General features: G+C 42.7%; 1 protein-coding gene across 1 annotated transcript in view; it reads right to left on the reverse strand.

The window, feature by feature from the left end:
• The window catches only part of LOC120998280 (amine sulfotransferase-like), an 81,008-nt gene extending 69,832 nt beyond the window's left edge, over positions 1–11,176 (reverse strand). Inside the window, exon 1 of the mRNA XM_040428906.1 lies at positions 11,133–11,176. The gene's annotated coding sequence lies outside the window, so the exon portion shown is untranslated. The remainder of the gene's footprint in view (positions 1–11,132) is intronic.
• Between the last annotated feature and the right edge of the window lie 12,461 nt (positions 11,177–23,637).

A 23,637-nucleotide genomic window follows, 5' to 3' on the forward strand; every position in this document is an offset into this window, starting at 1 on the left:
TATAAGTTAGGGGGCAGAATTCTATATCACAGATCTAATGCTTGCTGCCCTTATAAAGGACTCAGAGCAAAGCAACTGCAATGTGATGAGACTCTGTCCCTCATCTCTGCAAAGTCAGAGACTTGTTAAGAAATGTAACCTGAATTAGGGGAACCATATATGAAGGAAGAATGGCAGACAACCAAAAAATACATACACATACACATATATACACATACATACACATACAACTGTGTATATTATTATTTAATACAGTTGCAAGAAAAATGATGTGAATCTGTTGGAATTACCTGGATGCCATTTGGAATTACTAGTAAAATGGTATCTAATTATCTACAATATGTTAAGGTACTTTCACACTTGCGGCAGAGGATTCCGTCAGGCAGTTCCGTCGCGGGATCCTGATCCGTCTGACAAATGCATTGAAATGCCGGATCCGTCTCTCCGGTGTCATCCGGAAAAACAGATTATGCATTTATTTATTTTCACATTTTATTGCGGTCTGAGCATGCGCAGACCGCAATGCCAGATCTGTTTTACCGGAACACTAGGGGCCGGATCCGGCATTAATGCATTTCAATAGGAAAAAATGCCGGATCCAGCATTCCGGCAAGTGTTCCGGAATTTTGGACGGAGATAAAACTACAGCATGCTGCGGTATTATCTTCGTCCTGAAAAGGCAAAAAGACTGAAGACATCCTGATGCATGCTGATCGGATTGCTCTCCATTCAGAATGCATTAGAATAAAACTGATCAGTTCTTTTCTGGTATTAAGCCCCTAGGACGGAACTCAATGCTGGAAAAGAATAACGCTAGTGTGAGATTACCCTTACAATTATAGGTAAACACGTTGTAACAAAGCTAATAGCACACAAGCAGTTATACCATTCATGTCTTTTAGTGAGCAAAATGAGTAAATATTATATAATAAGTACACACATTAAATTACACATATACAGTCAGCTCCATAACTATTGGGACATCAACACAATTCTAACATTTTTGGCTCTATACACCACCACAATATAATTGAAATGAAACAAACAAGAAGTGCTTTAACTGCAGACTGTCAGATTTAATTTGAGGGTATTTACATCCAAATCAGGTGAACGGTGTAGGAATTACAACAGTTTGCATATGTGCCTCCCACTTGTTAAGGGACCAAAAGTAATGGGACAATTGGCTTCTCAGCTGTTCCATGGCCAGGTATGTGTTATTCCCTCATTATCCCATTTACAATGAGCAGATAAAAGGTCCAGAGTTCATTTCAAGTGTGCTATTTGCATTTGGAATCTGTTGCTGTTAACTCTCAAGATGAGATCCAAAGAGCTGTCACTATCAGTGAAGCAAGCCATCATTAGGCTGAAAAAAAACAAAAAAAACATCAGAGAGATAGCATAAACATTAGGCGTCGCCAAAACAACAGTTTGGAACGTTCTTAAAAAGAAGGAACGCACCGGTGAGCTCAGCAACACCAAAAGACCCGGAAGACCATGGAAAACAACTGTGGTGGATGACCGAAGAATTCTTTCCTTGGTGAAGAAAACACCCTTCACAACAGTTGGCCAGATCAAGAACACTCTCCACGAGGTAGGTGTATATGTGTCAAAGTCAACAATCAAGAGAAGACTTCACCAGAGTGAATACAGAGGGTTCACCACAAGATGTAAACCATTGGTGAGCCTCAAAAACAGTAAGGCCAGCTTAGAGTTTGCCAAACGACATCTAAAAAAGCCTTCACAGTTCTGGAACAACATCCTATAGACAGATGAGACCAAGATCAACTTGTACCAGAGTGATGGAAAGTATGGAGAAGGAAAGGAACTGCTCATGATCCTAAGCATACCACCTCATCAGTGAAGCATGGTGGCGGTAGTGTCATGGTGTGGGCATGTATGGCTGCCAATGGAACTGGTTCTCTTGTATTTATTGATGATGTGACTGCTGACAAAAGCAGCCGGATGAATTCTGAAGTGTTTCGGGCAATATTATCTGCTCATATTCAGCCAAATGCTTCAGAACTCATTGGACGGCGCTTCACAGTGCAGATGGACAATGACCCAAAGCATACTGCAAAAGCAACCAAAGATTTTTTTAAGGGAAAGAAGTGGAATGTTATGCAATGGCCAAGTCAATCACCTGACCTGAATCCGATTGAGCATGCATTTCACTTGCTGAAGACAAAACTGAAGGGAAAATGCCCCAAGAACAAATAGAAACTATAGACAGTTGCAGTAGAGGCCTGGCAGAGCATCACCAGGGAGGAAACCCAGCATCTGGTGATGTATATGCTTTCCAGACTTCAGGCTGTAATTGAATGCAATGGATTTGGAACCAAGTATTAACCCCTTAGGGACCGGGCTCATTTTCACTTTAAGGACCAGGCCATTTTTTGCAAATCTGACCAGTGTCACTTTATGTGGTGATAACTTTAAAACGCTTTGACTTATCCAGGCCATTCTGAGATAGTTTTTTCGTCACATATTGTACTTCATGACACTGGTAAAATCAAGTAAAAAAAAATCTTTTTTATTTATAAAAAAATAGCAAATTTACAAAAAGTTTCAATTTCTCTACTTCTATAATACATAGTAATACCTAAAAACATAGTTATTATTTTACATTCCCCATATGTCTACTTCATGTTTGGATCATTTTGGGAATGACATTTTAGTTTTTGGGGACGTTACAAGGCTTAGAAGTTTACAAGCAAATCTTGACATTTTTCAGAGATTTTCAAAAACCCAATTTTTAGAAACCAGTTCAGGTTTGAAGTCACTTTGTGAGGCTTACATAATAGAAACCACCCAAAAATGAAACTACACCCCTCAAGCTATTCAAAACTGATTTTACAAACGTCATTAACCCTTTAGGTGTTCCACAAGAGTTCATGTAAAATGAAGATAAATTTTCATAATTAGATTTTTGGGCAAATTTTCCATTTTAATACATTTTTTCCAGTTACAAAGCAAGGGTTAACAGCCAAAAAAACGCTATATTTATTGCCCCGATTCTGTAGTTTGCAGAAACAGCCGTAAACTACTGTACGGGCACACGGTAGGGCGTAGAGGGAAAGGTGCGCCGTGTGGTTTGGCAGATTTTGCTGGACTGGTTTATTTACACCATGTCCCATTTGAAGCCCCCCTGATGCACCCCTAGAGTAGAAACTCCATAAAAGTGACCCCATCTAAGAAACTACACCCCTCAAGGTATTCAAAACTGATTTTACAAACGTCGTTAACCCTTTAGGTGTTGCACAAGAGTTATTGGCAAATGGAGATGAAATTTGAGAATTTAAATTTTTGGGCAAATTTTCCATTTTAATCCATTTTATTCAGTAACAAAGCAAGGGTTAACAGCCAAAAAAAATGCTATATTTATTGCCCCGTTTCTGTAGTTTTCAGAAACACCCCCATATGTGGCTGTAAACTACTGTACAGGCACACGGTAGGGCGTAGAGGGAAAGGTGCGCCGTGTGGTTTTGGGAAGGCAGATTTTGCTGGACTGGTTTATTTATACCATGTCCCATTTGAAGCCCCCCTGATGCACCCCTAGAGTATAAATTATTTTGGAAACTACAGGATAAGGTGGCAGTTTTGTTGGGACTATTTTTAGGGTACATATGATTTTTTGGTTTATCTATATTACATTTTTGTGAGGTACGGTTACCAAAAATAGAAATTCTGAAATGTCATCTCCATTTGCCATAAACTGTTGAGGAACACCTAAAGGGTTAAGAAAGTTTGTAAAATCAGTTTTGAATACCTTGAGGGGTTTAGTTTCTTAGATGGGGTCGCTTTTATGGAGTTTCTACTCTAGGGGTGCATCAGGGGGGTTTCAAATGGGACATGGTGCCAAAAAAAAAGGACATCAAAATCTGCCTTCCAGAAACCATACGGCGTTCCTTTCCTTTTGCGCCCTGCCGTTTGGTCATACAGCAGTTTACGACCACATATGGGGTAATCTTCAGAATCAGGTTAATAAATATTAAGTATTGTTTGACTGTTAACCCTTGCTTTGTGACTGGAAAAAAACATAATAAAATGGAAAATTTGCCCAAAAATTGCTGTTTTGGCACCGTTTTTATAAAAAAAATTTGACCGTGTTCATCTGAGGGGTTAGGTCATGGGGTATTTTTATAGAGCAGATTCTTACGGATGCAGCGATACCTAATATGTCTACTATTTTTATTTATTTATGTTTTACACTATATTATCTTTTTATAAACAAAAAATAATAATTTTAGTATCTCCATAGTCTAAGAGTCATAATTTTTTTTTTTTAGACGATTATCTTAACTAGGGGCTCAATTTTTGCGGGATGAGGGGACGGTTTTATTGGCACTATTTTGGGGGCATGTGACTTTTTGATCGCTTGCTATTACAATTTTTGTGATATAAGGTGACAAAAAAAATACCTTTTTTTGCACCAATTTTATTTTATTTTTTCAGTGTTCATCTGAGGGGTTAGGTCATGGGGTATTTTTATAAGAGAAGATTCTTACGGACGCGGCGATACCTAATATGTCTACTTTTTTTAAATGTATTTATGTTTTACACTATATTATCTTTTCATAACCAAAAAATAAAAAAAAATTTAGTATCTCCATATCTTTGGGCTTGGACTCCCATATTGTTGGACTCCCATATTGTTGAATGGATTAGGCAGTGACTGAGGGACAGACAACAGAGGGTTGTAGTTAATGGAGTATATTCAGACCATGGTCTTGTTACCAGTGGGGTACCTCAGGGATCTTTTCTGGGACCCATATTGTTTAATATCTTTATCAGCGAAATTGCAGAAGTCCTCGATGGTAAGGTGTGTCTTTTTGCTGATGACACAAAGATTTGTAACAGGGTTGATGTTCCTGGAGGGATACACCAAATGGAAAAGGATTTAGGAAAACTAGAGGAATGGTCAAAAATCTGGCAACTAAATTCTAATGTTGGTAAGTGCAAGATAATGCACCTGGGGCGTAAAAACCCAAGAGCAGAATATACAATCAGTGATACAGTCCTAACCTCAGTATCTGAGGAAAGGTATTTAGGGGTCATTATTTCAGAAGACTTAAAGGTAGGCAGACAATGTCATAGAGCAGCAGGAAATGCTAGCAGAATGCTTGGGTGTATAGGTAAAGGCATTACCAGTAGAAAGAGGGAGGTGCTCATGCCGCTCTACAGAGCACTAGTGAGACCTCATTTGGAGTACTGTGCTCAGTACTGGAGACCATATCTCCAGAATGATATTGATACTTTGGAGAGAGTTCAGAGAAGAGCTACTAAACTAGCATGTGGATTGCAGGATAAAACTCACCAGGAAAGATTAAAGGACCTTAACATATATAGCTTGGAAGAAAGACAAGACAGAGGGGATATGATAGAAACTTTTAAATACATAAAGAAAATCAACAAGGTAAAAGAGGAGAGAATATTTAAAAGAAGAAAAACTGCTACAAGAAGACATAGCTTTAAATTGTAGGATTTTACTAGTTCTACGACGTAAAGTCATGATTTTAGTAAGACACGGAGGCGAGTATTGCTTTCTCTTTCTTTACTTAAGTTATAGCAGCAAACAGACACAGGAAGAGAAAAAACATCAGTGACTAAGGCAACAGGCCACTCCCCCCTGACCCAGCCAGTATAAGAACCAGCTCCGCCTAACAGTCCTCCTCTTTCTTTGTAACCACTGTATGCGAACAAATGAACTAAGATCCGGAAACCGTGGAACTCCAAACGACCCACTGGAACTAGAACCATATGAACCGGAAACAGAACGATTCTGGTGTGACTCGCCAACGTAGAACTATCCGCATGGCGATGAAACGAAGAACACTCCGAAAGAATGGATCCCGAAGGCATCAACCTAAAAGGGAAGAAAAGAAAACGTGGCGAATCAACACCGTCCCACAAAAGAGGGATACTCTGACACGCTGCTGGAAACATGTGCAAATATCCTAACATGCAATTCAACATTTCCCTTGAGATTAAGTACTTACCATACCCAAGAAGGAATCAAGGGCGGGAGAAAACCAAAGGGTCGGTCAATACTCGCCTCCGTGTCTTACTAAAATCATGACTTTACGTCGTAGAACTAGTAAAATCCTACAATTTTATCCCAGACACGGAGGCTTCGTATTGCAAGTTCAAAGCTGCATGACCACCGTAGAGAAAACATGAGGCGACGGGCGAAAGTAAAAATCCCGAAAAGTGGACTCGCGCGACCAATCGGCCGCCCTTAAGATGTCTTGCAACCGTGCCCCTGAAGCCATCATGGAGGTGACCGAAGCACTACGTGTGGAATGAGCCGTAAAGACGGAAGTGTCCACGCCCGCGAGCGAAAGGATCCATTTGACCCAATGTGCCAAGGTGGTACTAGACACCGGAGCAAAGGGGGAGCGATACGAGAGGAAAAGGTTGGAACAGGCGAGAGAGCAGTGAACCACCGTTCTGGACTCGTATTAACGAAGGCAGACAACCGGGCACAAAGCTGGTCTTGCCGGAAATGCCGGATAAGAAACCAAGCGTGATGACGTCTTAGTGCGTCTAGAGATGTGAAAGGTCACCCCATCTTGAGTAAACGACCTAGCGGCAAAATCCAAGGCTTGCACGTCGGAAACCTGTTTGCAGGATACCAAACACAAGAGGGAAACTGACTTGGCCGAGAGTTGGCGAAGGTAGAGATCCGTGTTGGAAGGCCAAGAAGGAAAAAGTGACAGAACACAGGAGACATCCCAAGTGGACGAAAACCGAGGTCTGGGAGGGCGAGATAGGCGAGCCCCCTTAAGCAGGCGGCATACTAACGGGTGTTGCCCAGCCAGGCAACCATTAAAACCCTGGTGCGCTGAGGAAATGGCCGATCTGTACACATTAATGGTACGATAAGCACGACCCTCCTTGAACAATGACGTCAAGTATCGAAGGACGTCTGAAACAGGGGCTGATACGGGATCCAGGTCCCGTTCCATGCACCAGTTAGCCCAAGCCTTCCAGGCGGATCGATATGATCGTCTAGTGCATCTAGTCGAGATCGGAAGTCCCTGGAGATCCCAGGGGAACCCGAAATCCTCCACGCCAGGAGGGGTAAGGAGCCCTCCATCAGAAGGGGGTGAGACTGACCATGGGGATCCAACACCAGATCCGGAAGCGCTGGCAACAGCCTGGGGATATCCACCGCCAATTCCAGGAGCTGGGGAAACCATGCCTGAGACCTCCAGAACGGGGTTAATAGAACCAACTCGGCCGATTGGCGCCTGACTTGAAGGAGCACCCTGGGGATCAGGGAAAATGGAGGGAAGGCGTAGAGAAGTGAGTTGGACCAATCCTGGAGAAATGCGTCCACTGCTTCCGCCGCCGGATCCGGCCGCCAACTGTAAAACCGCGGGAGTTGGGCGTTGAGCCGGGATGCAAAAAGGTCGACGGACAACGGGCCCCACAGAGAACAGATAGCAGAGAAGACCTCTACCTTGAGCTTCCAATCGCTGCTGTCCGACCAGTGGCGAGAGCTCCAATCTGCCTCGATATTGTGGAGGCCCGGAAGATAGTCTGCCCGGACGAGCAGATTTTTGGAAAAACAATAGTTGCAAAAGTCTTTTGCCAAACGAGCCAGCAAAGCGGAGCGAGTGCCGCCCATGTGGTTGACATACCTCACATCACCATGGGAACGCCTCTATGTTAGAATATACCATCGGATTTGAGTTAGATCGTGAAAACTCAGATCCGACAGTATATTCTAATACAGAGGCGTTCCCATAGTGATGGGGACGCTTCAAGTTAGAATATACTAAGAACTGTGTACATAACTGCCCCCTGCTGGGGGGCAGTTCTTAGTATATTCTAACTTGAAGCGTCCCCATCACCATGGGAACGCCTCTGTGTTAGAATATACTGTCGGATCTGAGTTTTCAAAATAGTGAAAACTCAGATCTGAAAAAGCTGTTATGCAGACGGATCCCCACTGAACGGATACCATCGTATGCATTTATAGGTGCGGATCCGTCTGTGCAGATACCAGACGGATCCGCACCTAACGCAAGTGTGAAAGTAGCCTTATCTGCACTGTCTCTAACTCCTATTCATTGCTTTACAAGACTAACTGTGTCCCTTGCTTCTAGAAGCAAAAGAAAGACAACTAATTACAAAAGAGGAATTTAAGGTTTTATTCAAATCATGTCCAACAATTGCAACATTTTACACAATACCTAAGGTTTATAAAAAGCGTAGACCAATTCCTGGAAGACCAATAGTCTCCGGTAATCAGAACCGGTGTGAAGGAATCAGTGAGTATGTAGATCAAATCATCTCACCGTTCGTCCAGACCCTTACTTCCTTTGTAAAAGACACCAAAGACACTGTTGTGAAACTCCAGGATATACAAATTCACTCAAATACGTTCATAATGAGTCTGGATGTAGAGGCTCTAACACGGGTATCCAACATGAACTCGGAATAAAGGTGGTAGAGTTCTTCCTCAATACTTAAAGGGGTTGTCCGAGTTATGAAAAAAAATAATATAGCACTGAAAATCTGATATATAACTGAGCTAAGCAAGTTTTATGCAAAAAAAATATTTATTTTTCCTCATTTCCCTGGTTCTTTTCTGGCCCTTTGTTTACATGCAATAAAAACCATCTCTGCCCCTCCCCCTGCTCTGCTAAGGGAGTGAATACAAGTGCTGCCCTGAGTGACATGTCTGACTGCTGGGAGACTCTGCAGCATGTTGTATGTGTAGGACTACAAGTCCCAGCTGTATAATGACACTGCTAAGGGAGTGAATACAAGAGCTGCCCTGAGTGCTGGGAGACTCTGCAGCATGTTGCATGTGTAGGACTACATGTCCCATCTGTATAATGACACTGCTAAGGGAGTGGATACAAGAGCTGTTGTATGTGTAGGACTACATGTCCCACCTGTATAATGACACTGCTAATACACACAGGATCTTCCCCCTACCTTTTTGTGTAATGCTCTCTCTAGTATGTCAGATCATGTGCCCAGAATTGTCTCTTACTGCTTGCAGAGCTGTGCAGCTGAAGGGGTTAAGAATCCTAGCAGAGAGTAGACGGCAGTGGAGGGGGGCGTGGCCAGCACAGTGACGTCTCGTTTACAGGCTTGTAAACGACCTTTATCAGAGCAGGGAGAGAAGCTGACATCACAGGTCATGTGACCCTCAGTGAAATCTGAGAAACCAGCCACTGGAGATAAAGTGAGTGAATTGGAAAGCTGTTACATTTGTCCAGTTAGGAACATAGAAAAAACAAAAAAATAACTCGGATAACCCCTTTAAGGGACGCAATTTCAATCACTTTGTTTTGTCACTTTTATGGTTTTTGTTAACTCATAATTAGTTTATGTTTGATGGGAAATTTTATTTACAGACAAAAAGGACAGCAATGGGGACAATTTGTGCATTTTTAATCTTTTTTTTTAGGGTGGTGGGAAGACCATATAGTTTTCACAGAACACAATGTACACCACACTGACCACATATTGTCTTGGAGTCATTTTGTAGAAGACATTTAGATTTTTTTTGGGACGGCACTGAAGCACAGTTTTTTGACTTCACCAAAAGCCTGAATGAAAATGAAGTAGGCTTAAAGGGGTATTATCATCTTGCTATTTAATCCTTACCTGTCCATTCTGAACTGTCCTCTCACCTTTCCTTCTGCTCCCTCTTTGACCGCCTACATACTGGCTTCCGACCCCACCATTCAGCTGAGACTGCCCTCACCAAAGTCACCAATGACCTACTGACAGCCAAAACCAAACAATACTCTGTCCTCCTTCTCCTTGACCTGTCCTCTGCCTTCGACACTGTTGACCACTCCCTTCTGTTGCAAACTCTCTCATCTCTTGGTATCACTGACCTGGCCCTCTCCTGGATAACATCATACCTAAAAGACCGGACGTTTAGCGTCTCCCACTCCCGCACCACGTCCTCGTCTCATTCCCTCTCTGTTGGTGTCCCGCAAGGCTCTGTCCTAGGAACCCTGCTCTTCTCTATCTACACTTTTGGCCTGGGACAGCTCATAGAGTCCAATGGCTTTCAGTATCACTCCTACGCTGACGACACACAAATCTACCTCTCTGGTCCAGACATCACCACCTTACTATCCAGAATCCCACAATGTCTATCTTCTATATCATCCTTCTTCTCCTCTCGCTTTCTAAAACTTAACATGGATAAAAAAGAATTCATCCTCTTTCCCCCATCTTGCTCAACCCCCCCAACAGACCTATCTATCACGATCAATGGCTGCACACTCTCCCCAGTCAACCAAGTCCGCTGCCTTGGAGTGACCTCGGATTCTGCCCTCTCCTTCAGACCGCACATCCAAGCACTTTCCACCACCTGCCGCCTCCAACTCAAAAACATCTCCCGCATCCGTGCTTTCCTTAACTTTGAATCTGCGAAAATGCTTGTACATGCCCTCATCATCTCCCGCCTAGACTACTGCAACACTTTCCTCTGTGGCCTTCCATCTAGCACTCTCGCACCCCTCCAATCTATCCTCAACTCTTCTGCCCGACTAATTCACCTCTCACCCTATTACTCCTCTGCCTCTCCCCTCTGCCAATCCCTTCACTGGCTCCCCATTGCCCAGCGAATTCACTTCAAAGTACTAACAAATACATACAAGGCCGTCCATAACCTGTCCCCTCCCTACATCTCTGAGCTACTTTCCCGATACATCCCCACACGCACTCTCCGATCCTCACAAGACCTTCTCTCCTCTCCTCTTATCACCTCTTCCCACAATCGCCTCCAAGATTTCTCCCGTGCATCCCCCACACTCTGGAACTCGCTACCCCAACATATCAGACTCTCACCTACAGTGGAATCCTCCAAAAGAAACCTGAAAACCCACCTCTTCAGACAAGCCTACAACCAGTGACCCTGCTGCCTCTATACCGCCATGACCAACTTCACCCGCACCTACTGTGTCCTTCTCCCATACCATGTAGATTGTAAGCCCTCACGGGCAGCGCCCTCTCTCCTTCTGTACCAGTTTGTAACTTGTCTTGTTTATGATTAGTGCAATTGTCTGAATTATGTATGTATACCTCTTCTCATATGTACAGCGCTATGGAATGAATGGCGCTTCAATAATAATAATAAATAATAATAATAATACCTGCAGCAGCTCTGAATTTCACTTCCTGCTTCTCAGCTTCTAAGGCTGGCCACGCCTCCTTATGACATCACACAGAGCTCTGTTCATGAGGTTTGTATGACTCATCACTCTGGCATCTCTGTGAAGCTAATCACTTCTGCTGTGGAAACCATCACTCTCACAGCAATGGTAAGTTTATTTACACAGAAAAAGGTCACTTTCCTGCAGTCTAGTACAGTTTTACACACAGAAGCTGTCTTATTTTTTACAAAACCATTCTGTGGAGCTAAACAATAATTCACTACTACACATTAGCCCACAAGTCATGTAGTCTCCATATGATTTGTGCATTTGACTCCCACAAAACATGACCACCCCCCACTGACCAGCACTGATGCCGATATTTATCTAATATAGTTGGTGTATATATTTTTCCACTAATATAGTGATGTATAAACCGTGGGTCTTGTATCTGTATACATGAATATACAGTTCTGCTACATCTGTCTTCTCCTCCCCCACAAGCAAAGGGTTCCGTTCAGTTCAGCTCTGCTACATCTGTCTATTCCCCTCCCCCAGCCAGCAATATAGCTTTGTACATAGAGCTCTGCTTCCCTGCTGTATGTCATAGATTAAAAACGACCCACTTATACCAGTTTAGCAAGCTGCTGCATCAGCCTACACATGACTGCAGCATTTTCACACAGCAGAGCTGTGTATGTTGATGTAGCACCTTACTTTAGTTAGTGGGGTATATTTCTGTTTCTGTCTACTATATACAGCGGGGCAAGGTATGTAGCCAGACAGCCACATTGCTGGTGGAGGAGGGGAAAAGACTGATGTAGTAGCTGCAGCATATCAATCGGTTTGGTCGCATTGCTGGAGGACAACCAAACACTGATCTAGTCGATATAGACTACCCGGGTGTATAAACCGTGGGTCTTGTATCTGTATACATGAATATACAGTTCTGCTACATCTGTCTTCTCCTCCCCCACAAGCAAAGGGTTCCGTTCCATTCAGTTCAGCTCTGCTACATCTGTCTATTCCCTCCCCCAGTCAGCAAAATATCTATAAAATGTCAAAAGGCGTACCATAACATAAAGAAGGGATACGCAACCTGGGGTACGCCATCCATTACAATAGTGATAAGTAACACCATTCCATGCTGTATAATAATACACTGTCTATTGTAATAAAATGTTTACAATGAGAAAAAAAAAAATTCAACTCAGATTTCTGAGACGGAAGACAATATACAGTAGATGAATGTGACAACAAGTTCTGTGCATAAGGATCAAGAAGATGATGAGGTATGAGATATTTAGTTCACTAGCCCTTGGTATCTGTGAAATGGCACTTACGAAATTACTTTATTTTGTGTATTTTTTCGTCAAAGGAAATGCAAGAATTACTACAGAGAATGAAAGACAAAGCAAAGGCATCACATCCGGGATCCGATTACTCTTTTCAAACAGACCCTGTTTGGGCCCCTGGTGAAGAGCGTCCAGGACCTGAACCAGACCCCTAAAAAAGGGTCAACAATGTGACTTGGTGTAAATGCCCTAATTGTAGCCCAATTTTTACACTTTTTTCAGTCTGGGTCAGGATCTGTCAATAATATATTCCTATGGGAAAAATGTTGGATCCGGCATTCAAGCAAGCTTTTTTTTTTTTGGTTTGCCAGAGATAAAACCGCAGAATGCTATGTTTTTATCTTTTGTCTGATCAGTCAAAACGACTGAACTGAAGACATCCTGATGCATCCTGAACGGATTTCTCTCCTTTCAGACTGCAGTAGAATTGAAATTTTATTTTTATTTTTTTCTGGTATTGATCACCGACGAAGGAAATCAATGCCAGAAAAATCACACATCTACTTACCACCCAGGACATAGAAAAAAATTTGAACCAAAAAAACTATTGTTTTATTTTAAAAAATGTTTTAATACTTTACAAAATTAACAGTCACTTCCTAAAATAAACTCAAATTTAACAATCATGGAAACATTTTTATTACAATAATTCTATTTTGTAATTGTAATTGTAATTTTCTGAACAAATGTCTTCGAACCAAGTCCTCTTTTGGTGGCCTTTCAATAGGAGCAATATTTTTCGGTAAACCAGGCATGGCTGATTGCCATGTTGAATCTGTTTTTCCTTCAGCAAAGTCCAGAATTCTAGAGAGTATTGGCTTTAGGAATTCATTAGATCGTGGTTCATAGAGGATTTTCACCACCCAGGCTTTACGTGTCTTACTGTATTCAAGTCTATATCTCTTCTGTGGCTCCTCACTCTCCATGTCAACAAATTCTTTTATAACAGCCTGAACTCTGCCCACATTAGAATTATGGTCCAAAACTGCTAGCGTGGTTCTAGCAACCATGGCATCATAATAAAAATGCACCCTTTTTGGTCGATACTTTAGTACACTTGAATGGAAAACTTCCAATTCAGCGATGTGGCAAAAAAACCAAAGATGTTCTATGTCCTTGAGAAGTGACTGATTTATAACTATACTTTTTAATTTTTCATATGCTGCCGAGTCGTTGGTGAGCCACTTTGTATCCTGGAGACCGGATGCATGATGGCACCTTGAGTAGTTATTGTCAGATTCCCATTCATGAATGTTTAGTACGTGTTGTAAAATGGACTTCCATCGGACTATCAGTTCTGCTGGGTCAGAATCACAATTTCTTGAGCACCACCAAATATGATTTTTAATTGATGGTATCCATGGTGACAGTGAGTAACAATGTTTGTTTTTTGAAGCAGCTAGCAGCTTCTGTTAAACCGACCTTGCCAAGTGCCATACATCGAATTGATGCCTGATCCTGGGATATTCTTCTCGTATTATTTTTCGTATGTCTACATGCCGATCTGTTGCCACTATTTGCACGTTGACATTGCTAGCAATAACACGGTCTATAGTTTCTTGAAATGCTTTCTTCTCAAGGCTTACAGAATTGGCTGGTGGAATAAGTTGTTGTACATTGAAGTCCACAATCTTGCTAAGTTCTGTCTCCATCATTGTATAAATACAATATTTGGCTGAAAATCCGGGGCTGTCGGATTGACCATCCCCTGCCAAGCATACTGGTCTCCTTCCCAGTGTGGATATTATTTTTTCACGTTCGTTTCGCTATTCTTCGTTTATCATAGGAAATATATACTTTGGCTGGTTCCTGTAATGTGTCGCTTGTGATATAATTGGCACTTTCATCAACTGAAATAAATTTTTTATTTTATTGAAATGGCTACCACTTAGCACAATTGCACTAGACAATATAAGGTTGCCAGCCGCAATTCGATTGACTCTCGGTTGACTGGTTCACAGTTGTTGTATGTGTCCTCGTACACATTTTACATCAAGGTTTATCGCCGACCCTATCTCTCTGATCTTCATATGGGTTATTTTAGAACCACAGGTTTTTCTATACTGGCATGGTATTATCGAGACCAAACTTTTAGGACAACTTTGAAACACAAATACAAAACAGGATCTTTTCTATCGCCACTTATAATTTCCATTTGATCAGGATCAGTAGTAATTTCCTCCCAGTGGTTCAACCTCATCATCCAAGTCATCAATATATGCTCAGGCCCGGTGCTATAATAAGGCAGACCAAGCGGCCGCCTTAGGGCACTGAGAAGGGGGGGCGGAAAAATGAAACTTTTTTTTTTTTTATTAATCACTTGCATGCCGCCGGCCTCCTGCGGCTGTTCTCCTCTGTGTGGTGGTCCTCATATCTTCACTCTGGGCTCCCGAGTCCTGACAAGTTGTTTGAGGACCTTTCCCACTCTGCCAATCAGTGGCCGCAGCTGTGTCACGTGTCAGGGCAGTGATTTCCTGCTGAGCCAATCACTGGTCTGACACATGACACAGCTGCAGCCACTGATTGGCTGAGTGGGGAAGGTCCTCAAATTCTTGTCGGGAGCACAGAGAGAAGATACCAGGACCACACAGAGGAGAAGGGGAGCTGCTGCAGACGACCAGGGCCAGGTGAGGAGCATAATGTTTATTTTTACACAACATTAATAGAGGGGGGGAAATGTGACACGGGGGGGAGAAATGTGACGCAAAGGGGGTGATGTAAAAAGCAGGGGGTGATGTGACATGGAGGGGGAGAAATGTCACATTTCTCCATGTCACATCACCCCCCTATGTCACATTTCTCATCCCCCTCCATGTCACATTTCTCATCCCCCTCCATGTTACATCACGCCCTCCTTTTTTACATCACCCCCACCTTGTTGTGGGGGGGGGCGCCAAAATGTAGCTTCGCTTGTGTGTGCAAAAATCCTTGCACTGGCCCTGTATATGCTGATAAATCTTCATCCTCCTCTTCTTCTGACTTCAACTGGTCACCAGGAGCAAACTGTGGTTCTTCTTCTCTTTCAATCGGAACATAACGTGTTTGCGCCAGCTCAATTTTATTAGAAATTCTGTTATTGCTTTTTTTCAAAGGTGACAAATAATTTTTTTAGTCTGAATACCGATATTTGCTTTTTTCACAAAACTGCTATCAAAAACAATGTGTTATGATCTTTGGACCAATACAAGTCTGTATTGGTCGATTTGTCCTCCTTTGGTGGATGACTGGGAGTAGCAATCTGTACATCCATATCTGTTACAGTAGCAGTCAAGGGAAGGTGCAATTGTATTGTGCTTCCCAGCAAATTCATTTCACCTGTAAATATTACGTTACCAGTAGAAATTACCGCATCTGAACTAACTTGGGTAGTAGGCATATTTGCAACCTTTCTTTTCTTAGGCCTCCTTTTCACAGATGGCATAGTCTGTAACGTGGGCACTGTTACAGCTGCAGCTTGAGTTTCTGCACTGACTGTCTCTTCAGAAATATTTGCAGAAGGGGTAGCAGATCGTGAGTCTGACCTCAGGAATGATTCCGATGTTGACTGGCTTTCTTCAGCTGTCCCTTTATTTGCATCTGAAGAATCTTGGGTACTGTCAGTTATTGCTGGAAAAATGGTCGGAATAGCGTCTCTACGTAATTTTTTGCGTAAACCACCCGCTTCGTAAGCAAAAAAATCTAAGTGCTTAGAGCACAATCGGTAATTGTCATGTTTTTTTTTTTTATCCATAATTTTTTTGACCCATTCTTCAACATTTGGAAAATGATCCGGTGCCTGCTTGATCCATTTACGGACAGTTCCACGATCTTTAGAAAAAACATGCATTATTATATTTTTCCCTTTGTCCCTCCATGTGTTTGTACATCCCTTTTATTATACACGAAGACATGGTTTTGATTTTATGAGTTATCTATAACAAAAATTCTTTTTTTTTTTTAAATAAAATATTTTTATACAATTGTTCACAATATTATTATGTATATCAATTTCAAGTAATGAAGGCATATTGATTGCATATACACCCACTAGACCATGGATGGGCAAAGTGCGGCCCTATAGCGCTCCCAGGCTACACTAACGCCGATTGGCGTCATCTCGCGTGAGCCGAGATTTCCTGTGAACGCGCGCGTTCACAGGATCAGAAGGTAAGCGAGTGGATCTCCAGCCTGCCAGCGGCGATCGTTCGCTGGCAGGCTGGAGATGCGATTTTTTTTAACCCCTAACAGGTATATTAGACGCTGTTTTGATAACAGCGTCTAATATACCTGCTACCTGGTCCTCTGGTGGTCCCCTTTGCTTGGATCGACCACCAGAGGACACAGGCAGCTCAGTAATAAGTAGCACAAAACACCACTACACTACACCCTCCCCCTGTCACTTATTAACCCCTTATTCACCCCTGATCACCCCATATAGACTCCCTGATCACCCCCCTGTCATTGATCACCCCCCTGTCATTGATCACCCCCTTGTAAGGCTCCATTCAGACGTCCGTATGATTTTTACGGATCCACTGATATATGGATCGGATCCGCAAAACACATACGGACGTCTGAATAGAGCCTTACAGGGGGGTGATCAATGACGGGGGTGATCACCCCATATAGACTCCCTGATCACCCCCCTGTCATTGATCACCCCCCTGTCATTGATCACCCCCTTGTAAGGCTCCATTCAGACGTCCGTATGATTTTTACGGATCCACTGATACATGGATCGGATCCGCAAAACACATACGGACGTCTGAATGGAGCCTTACAGGGGGGTGATCAATGACGGGGGTGATCACCCCATATAGACTCCCTGATCACCCCCCTGTCATTGATCACCCCCCTGTAAGGCTCCATTCAGACGTCCGTATGATTTTTACGGATCCACTGATACATGGATCGGATCCGCAAAACACATACGGACGTCTGAATGGAGCCTTACAGGGGAGTGATCAATGACGGGGATGATCACCCCATATAGACTCCCTGATCACCCCCCTGTCATTGATCACCCCCCTGTAAGGCTCCATTCAGACGTCCGTATGATTTTTACGGATCCACTGATACATGGATCGGATCCGCAAAACACATACGGACATCTGAATGGAGCCTTACAGGGGGGTGATCAATGACAGGGGGGTGATCACCCCATATAGACTCCCTGATCACCCCCCTGTCATTGATCACCCCCTGTCATTGATCACCCCCCTGTCATTGATCACCCCCCTGTAAGGCTCCATTCAGATGTCCGTATGTGTTTTGCGGATCCGATCCATGTATCCGTGGATCCGTAAAAAACATACGGACGTCTGAATGGAGCCTTACAGGGGGGGTGATCAATGACAGGGGGGTGATCACCCCATATAGACTCCCTGATCACCCCCCTGTCATTGATCACCCCCCTGTCATTGATCACCCCCCTGTAAGGCTCCATTCAGATGTCCGTATGTGTTTTGCGGATCCGATCCATGTATCCGTGGATCCGTAAAAAACATACAGACGTCTGAATGGAGCCCTACAGGGGGGGTGATCAATGACAGGGGGGTGATCACCCCATATAGACCCCCTGATCACCCCCCTGTCATTGATTACCCCCCTGTCATTGATCACCCCCCTGTAAGGCTCCATTCAGACATTTTTTTGGCCCAAGTTAGCAGAAATTTTTTTCTTTTTTTTTTCTTACAAAGTCTCATATTCCACTAACTTGTGTCAAAAAATAAAATCTCACATGAACTCACCATACCCCTCACGGAATCCAAATGCGTAAAAATTTTTAGACATTTATATTCCAGACTTCTTCTCACGCTTTAGGGCCCCTAAAATGCCAGGGCAGTATAAATACCCCACATGTGACCCCATTTCGGAAAGTAGACACCCCAAGGTATTCGCTGAGGGGCATATTGAGTCCATGAAAGATTGAAATTTTTGTCCCAAGTTAGCGGAAAGGCAGACTTTGTGAGAAAAAACTAAAAAAGATCAATTTCCGCTAACTTGTCGCAAGTAGTTTGAAATCAAAATGTGTAAAAAATGACCTGTGAAATCCTAAAGGTGCTCTTTGGAATGTGGGCCCCTTTGCCCACCTAGGCTGCAAAAAAGTGTCACACATGTGGTATTGCCGTACTCAGGAGAAGTTGGGCAATGTGTTTTGCGGTGTCATTTTACATATACCCATGCTGGGTGAGATAAATATCTTGGTCAAATGCCAACTTTGTATAAAAAAATGGGAAAAGTTGTCTTTTGCCAAGATATTTCTCTCACCCACATGTGTGACACTTTTTTGCAGCCTAGGTGGGCAAAGGGGCCCACATTCCAAAGAGCACCTTTCGGATTTCATCGGCCATTTTTTACAGATTTTGATTTCAAACTACTTCGCACGCATTTGGGCCCCTAAAATGCCAGGGCAGTATAACTAGCCCACAAGTGACCCCATTTTAGAAAGAAGACACCCCAAGGTATTTCGTGATGGGCATAGTGAGTTCATGGAAGTTTTTATTTTTTGTCACAAGTTAGTGGAATATGAGACTTTGTAAGAAAAAAAATAAAAAAAAAAAATCATCATTTTCCGCTAACTTGTGACAAAAAATAAAAAGTTCTATGAACTCACTATGCCCATCAGCGAATACCTTAGGGTGTCTACTTTCCGAAATGGGGTCATTTGTGGGGTTTTTCTACTGTCTGGCCATTGTAGAACCTCAGGAAACATGACAGGTGCTCAGAAAGTCAGAGCTGCTTCAAAAAGCGGAAAGTCACATTTTTGTACCATAGTTTGTAAACGCTATAACTTTTACCCAAACCATTTTTTTTTTACCCAAACATTTTTTTTATATCAAAGACATGTAGAACAATAAATTTAGAGAAAAATTTATATATGGATGTCGTTAAATCGGTAAATCGGTTAAATCGGTAAATTTCGATTAATAACAAAAAAAGTAAAAATGTCAGCAGCAATGAAATACCACCAAATGAAAGCTCTATTAGTGAGAAGAAAAGGAGGTAAAATTCATTTCGGTGGTAAGTTGCATGACCGAGTAATAAACCGCTAAAGTTGTGGAGTGCTGATTTGTAAAAAAGGGCCTGGTCACTAGGGGGGTATAAACCTGTGGTCCTTAAGTGGTTAAGAGCATGGCAAGTGCTCTGCAAACAAATGTGGATAGGGAAATTACTTTAAATAACATAAAATACGTAAAAAAAAAAAATAATAATCTTGATATAGGAGGACCAGGTCCATATGGAGTAGGGGGTTGAGGCAGCGGTGGATGTGGCGGTGTAGGTGGAAGTGGCGGTGGAGGAGGAGGAGGTAGCCTACACTGCTTTTTGCTTTAAAATGTATTTTTATTTTTTTAAATTAGGGTACACCACAGAACATTGTGAAATATAACCCTCGAGTCGTGCTAAACACACGTTCAGACAATACACCGGCTGCAGGGCAGGCCAGAACCTCCAAGGCGTAAAGGGCAAGCTCAGGCCATGTGCCCAATTTGGAGACCCAGAAGTTGCAGGGGCTGACCCCGTCAGTTAGTTCGTGTAGGCGTGTGCATACTTACTGCCCCACCATGTCACACGTCCCCATGATGTTCACGATCCAATTTGATATCTGCTCTATCAACTTTCAATGTTCTTTTATGCGCCTACCAGGGGGGAATCAGGGTTCCAGGCCAGAGAGGGAGCGTGAGAAAAAGAGACCAGATTTAAGGGAGATAAATTAATTTAAAAAAAATTGGGATCAAGAAGAAATGTGGAAAAAGCTATTGAGGCGCAAATCTGGGACAAATTACAGAAGCCCAAATGTGGGCCAAAAGAGTCAAGCGGAATTGTGGGAAAAGCTATTGAGGTGCAAATGTTGAGTATAGCGGAAATGTGTATAGCGGAAATGTGGGACAAAGTATTGAAGTTTAAATGTGGTACAACTTGTTTAAGTTTAAGCATTGAATCAAAGGAGGTGGCGCGGATCAATTAAAGAAGCATTTCAGAAATTTTATTCCCTGTCACCTATGCAGAGCAGGGGTTTATTCACGTCTAAAATTGTATAATGTCAACCCAAGAATGTAACAGAAAAATTATAGAGATTAATTAACCTGTCTACTTAGTAGAGCAGGGGTCTATGACAGAAAACAATTGTTTATTGTCACCCGAAAATGTAAAATAAAAATTATTGAAATTTATTAAGCTGTCAACTAGGTAGAGGAGGGGTATATTACACCCAAAAATTGATGAATTTGACCATAAAATGTAACTGACAAATGTTATTTATTTTTTTAATGGTCTACTAGGTATAGCAGTGGTACTTCACAACAAAAAATTGCTGAATTTCACCATAAAATGTAACAGACAAATTGTTTTATTGTTTAACCGGCCTACTAGGTATAGCAGTGGTACTATACACCCAAAAATTGGTTAATTTCACCCGAAAATGCAACTGACAATTTTTTTTTTTTAAACGGCCTACTAGGTATAGCAGTGGTACATCACACCCAAAAATTGGTGAATTTCACCATAAAATGTAACAGACAAATTGTTTTATTGTTTAACCGGCCTACTAGGTATAGCAGTGGCACTATACACCCAAAAATTGCTGAATTTCACCCGAAAATGTTAATGACAATTTTTTTTTTTAAACGGCCTAGTAGGTATAGCAGTGGTACTATACACCCAAAAATTTGTTAATCTCACCAGAAAATGTTAATGACATTTATTGAATTTTTTTTAACCGGCATACTAGGTATAGCAGTGGTACTATACACCCAAAAATTTGTTAATTTCACCAAAAAATGTTAATGGCAATTTTTTATTTTTTTTAACCGGCCTACTAGGTATAGCAGTGGTACTATACACCCAAAAATTGGTTAATTTCACCAGAAAATGTAAATGACAAAGTAGTGAAATGATATAAAATAAAACACGTACAAAAAAAAAAAATTAGATTTATGAGGTGGAGTTCCATATGGAGTAGGAGTTTGAGGAGGCGGTGGACGTAGCGCAGTAGGTGGAGGCGGCTGTGGAGGAGGACGAGATAGCCAACACAGGTTTTTGGTTTTAATTTAATTTTGTAAAATTAAGGTACACTCCAAAAGAGTGTGAAATATCCAAAATACAAACATGAGCAATTGCGCTGCAGTATAACAATGGCTGGTTAGTGCCAGTAAACATGTCTATTCTGCACAAGGTACGGACAAGTCCTGAGGGATCCATGCCTGGTTCATTTTAATGAACGTGAGCTTGTCCACATTGGCTGTGGACAGGTGGCTGCACTTGTCTGTGATGACGCCCCCTGCCGTGCTAAACACACGTTCAGATAATACACTGGCTGCAGGGCAGGCCAGCACCTCCAAGGCGTAAAGGGCAAGCTCAGGCCATGTGCCCAATTTGGAGACCCAGAAGTTGAAGGAGGCAGACCCGTCATTCAGTACGTGTAGGCGTGTGCACACATACTGCTCCACCACGTTGGTGAAATGCTGCCTCCTGCTAAGACGTTCCATATCATCTGGTGATGCTGGTTGTTGTGGCGTGCTGACAAAGCTTTTTCACATTTCGGCCATGCTAACCCTGCCTTCTGAGGTGCTGCGCAAAACTGCTATCTGCCTCAGGCCCAGCCACTGCATTTACCCAGTGTGCTGTTATGGAGATATAACGGCCCTGACCGTGCTTACTGGTCCACGTATCCGTAGTCAGGTGCACCTTGCCACAGATGGTGTTGCAAAGTGCACACCTGATTTTGTCCCCCACTTGGTTGTGAAGGGAAGGGATGGCTCGCATTGAAAAGTAGTGGCGGCTGGGCACGCCGTACTGTGGGACAGCCACCGCCATAAGGCCTTTAAAACTATCCGTCTCCACCAGATGGAATGACAGCATTTCAAAGGCCAGTAATATATAAATGCTGGCATTCAGGGCTAGGGATCGCAGGTGGGTAGGGGGGTGCTTCCTCTTCCTCTTGTCACCGCCAGTTCTGTGAGAAGGTCTGTTAGACGTTCTTCTCTACCTCTTGCATGAGGTTCTTTGTTTTGGTTTCACTTTGTCATCTCCTTTCCTTCTGCCAGCTGTCACCTATTTACACTAATTGTCTCCCTTTATATTCCCTCCCATACTGCCTCACTTTGCGGTTTATACTTCTTCCTGGATGACTATAACACAAATATTTTATTGAATAATAAATATAACAACAGACCATAGACAATGATAAAATGAATAGCAGCAGTGCAGACAAGCGCTGCTATAAGCAGCTCAGCCGCCTGACTCTGGGTAAATGAGTCCAAAAATCCTCCAGACGGATCCCCTGCCAGAGGCTAATGGCGTCCAGTATTGGGGACGTTATATAGATGACATCTTGATTATCTGGCAGGGGACTGAAGAGGAGTTCGGACATTTCATTGGTTTGCTCAATTATAATGACAGAAATATCAAGCTTACCTACAAGATTGCTCGTACAAATGTTGAGTTTTTGGATGTGCTGTTTCAGGTGGATGCAGGTGGAGGGATCACGACCAATCTGTTTAGAAAAGAAACCTCAGTAAATGCTCTCCTGCATGCAGTTTCGTCACACCCAAGCAACCTAATTAAAAGTATTCCAGTCAGACAATTCCTGCGAGTTCGCAGGGTTTGTTCCTCCGATGAGATGTTCGAGGTCCAGGCAAGGGACCTGAGGGAAAGGTTTGAGCAGAGAGGCTATGGCAGGCGTTGTATTGAAAGGGCCTATTGGAGGGCCAGATCATCAAGGAGAAGAGATCTCTTACACAAGAAAAGTACGCGGGAAGACTCACAACAACTGAGATTCATCACAGGATATAACAACAAGTGGAAGGAGGTAAATAATGCCCTAACGAAATATTGGGATATTCTATCACAGGACCCACAACTACAGGGGGCCATTACCCCATACCCTTCGATCACTTTTAGGAGGGCTAAAAATTTGCGTGACCGGCTGGTCCGCAGCCACTATACCCGCAAAGAGGTGGGCCTCTTTGGGACAAAGGGGACCCCGTGGGAGAGCAAGCCTTGTGGTAAGTGTGTTGCCTGTGCTAACATGGAGAGAGCAACACAGTTCCACAATTCTGCTAATAACAAAACCTTCAGGATTACACATTCCATTAATTGCATGATAATGGGGGTTATATACCGGGCCATTTGCCCATGTAATTTGATTTATGTAGGGATGACATCCCGAC

Source organism: Bufo bufo, chromosome 4 (assembly GCF_905171765.1).
Source record: "Bufo bufo chromosome 4, aBufBuf1.1, whole genome shotgun sequence".
NCBI classification, from domain to species: domain Eukaryota; kingdom Metazoa; phylum Chordata; class Amphibia; order Anura; family Bufonidae; genus Bufo; species Bufo bufo.